This window comes from Sinocyclocheilus anshuiensis, unplaced genomic scaffold (assembly GCF_001515605.1).
Source record: "Sinocyclocheilus anshuiensis isolate Anshui unplaced genomic scaffold, SAMN03320099.WGS_v1.1 scaffold23, whole genome shotgun sequence".
In the NCBI taxonomy this organism is placed as follows: domain Eukaryota; kingdom Metazoa; phylum Chordata; class Actinopteri; order Cypriniformes; family Cyprinidae; genus Sinocyclocheilus; species Sinocyclocheilus anshuiensis.
The window spans coordinates 1,447,776-1,450,290 of NW_015552545.1; positions in this window are offsets into that span (position 1 = coordinate 1,447,776).

Below are 2,515 nucleotides of genomic sequence, written 5' to 3' on the forward strand. Positions count from 1 at the left end.
TAACTTCACTACATTTGAAAGACAAATATTGTACTTTTAACTCCACTACATTTCTATGAAGGTCCTCGAAGTAAAACGTTGTTACTATGTAGCAGCTTTGAAAGTCAGTGGGTGATTTTTTTCTTCTCTAAAACTTTACTTTCTTTTTTTCAGAAAGTTTATCAGTAATCACTCTTGTAGGGCTACATGAAGTGATTTCTCATCATGTTTTGAACACTGACCAGTTCCAAATGTGATATTTATTTACAATTCAATAATAAGAAGTTAATATTGTGGTATATATTAGACACAATATTGTCTGATTTTGCTAAATTGTGTAAGTGAAAATATTACCTATAAAGCCACAGAAGAACTGTTGTGCGTCTCCTAATAAAACACAATAGGTGTTGGACTTGAAGCAGCACTGCACAGACTGTTCTGTGTGTGACATCAAAGTACTGCAAGAGTGATTAGAGAGCATTTTTTAAATGTTTGTTTTGATGGCAAATAAGTCTGTTGCTGTGTTGCTTTTTTGTTAAAGGGGTCATATGGTGCGATTTCAAGTTTTCCTTTCTCTTTGGAGTGTTACAAGCTGATTGTGCATAGATAAGATCCCTGAAGTTGCAAAGACTAAAGTCTCAAATCCAAAGAGATATTCTTTATCAAAGTTAAGACTCTGCCACGCCCCAAATAATGATCTTTAAAAAAGCATCATATGACCCCTTTAAAGCAGTCTTGCTGTTGTAAAGTTATACAGCAACAGTTGTGTTGCTGGGTTTTAAAGCAGGTTTGATTTTTTTAAATCCTTATCACTCTGTATTTACAGCAATTTCACTGTCCACTCTGTTCAAATGTGGATGAATGGCTACACATAGATGTGTTCAGAGCTGTGTGAGATCACTACCATCCTGCTTTTGTGGGGGTGGGTAGGGGTGTTAAATATTTTTTTTGTTTTGTTTTGTTTTTTTCCCCATAGGTTTTTAACATTCAAAAAGCTCTTTATTCCAAAGATACTACAAGCTAGTCAGTGTATTCAGTATTGTAAGTTATTTCAGAGGTATTGCAAGTATTACATACAACAATAATAAAACAGTGCATTGACATAAAAAATGAAATTTACTTTTGGTACTTAAGTACTTTTAAAATCAAGTACTTCTGTACTTTTACTTAAGTAAAAATCTGTCTTTAAAACTTTCACTTGTAATGGAGTAATATTTGACCAGCAGTATCTGTACTTTCACTCAAGTAAAAACAGAGTTGTGTACTTTGTCCGCCTCTGACTGTAACACATAATTAGACACAGCAAAACAAAATGTGAAATGCTTTGAAGATACAGGGTTGTTGCACATATCACAGCAACACGTTTACAATTATTACAAGTACTTCTGCTTCACTCCACAAATAATGCGGTATAGTACATGGTAGTCCCTTAAGAAGACCTGCTATTGTGTTACTTTTTCCATTACAGGAATGAATCCCAAAGCATGGCATGGCATGCAAATCGAATAGAATAGAAATGAAATACAAAGATTAATTAATATTACACAAATGAAAATCCCTTAAAGTAAAATAAAATAAAATAAAATTAAATAGAAAATCTGAAAAAGTGACCAGATTGTAAAACTGTATAATTTAGTCTTTCAGAAAGAAAGAAAGAAAGAAAGAAAGAACTAGCAGACAAGGTGCTGATCAATATTCAACTGTGATGACATACAGAAGAGGAAAATGCTCTCCAAGCTACAGAATTTACAAGACTAGCTTTATTTATTTTTATTTTATTTTATTTATCCTTTTTTATACCAGGAATTATCCCATTGGGATATCTCTTTTACCAGGGAGTCCTGGCCAAAATGGCAGCACAGAAAGTTTCACACAAACAGATTACAAACACATAAAACCAAAAATATAATAAAGAATAAAATCGTATCCAGCATCATATGAAAAAAAATGTATGTAAAAAAATTCCAAGTTTCCTTAAGGTAGGACTCCAAAAGATTTCTTAAAATTACAACAAAAAAAAATCTAAAAGTCTTGGAACAATTAAGTGCAATTTAGAATAAATTCTAGTCTTATAATTACCAGTATAATATAATAAGAGATTACAAGTATAAGTTGGCAATTTGCCAAATACAAAGTACAATGTACAAAGTACAATGATGGGTACGTGAAGATGCATTTGTCACAAATCGTATTGCAGCATGATATATACATTCCAACTTCTTTAGTGGATACGTTTGCATGCATATAAACCACATCACCATAGTCCAACACTGAGAGGAAATAACTTCTCTTTTTTGTTTCAAAAGAAAAGCATTTCTTTATACGAAAGAGAAAACGTCTCAGGTTACTTATGTAACCATAGTTCCCTGAGTAGGGAACGAGACACTGCGTCCTCTAGGGGTCACTATGGGGAACGCCTCATCGTGACCCGTGTCTGAAGCATACATTGAAAAAACACCAACTTGTTGGCCGGCGACAGCCATGACGTCACTACCGGTGCGACTATAGTATAAATTGGCGTCGGGAGCACACATCA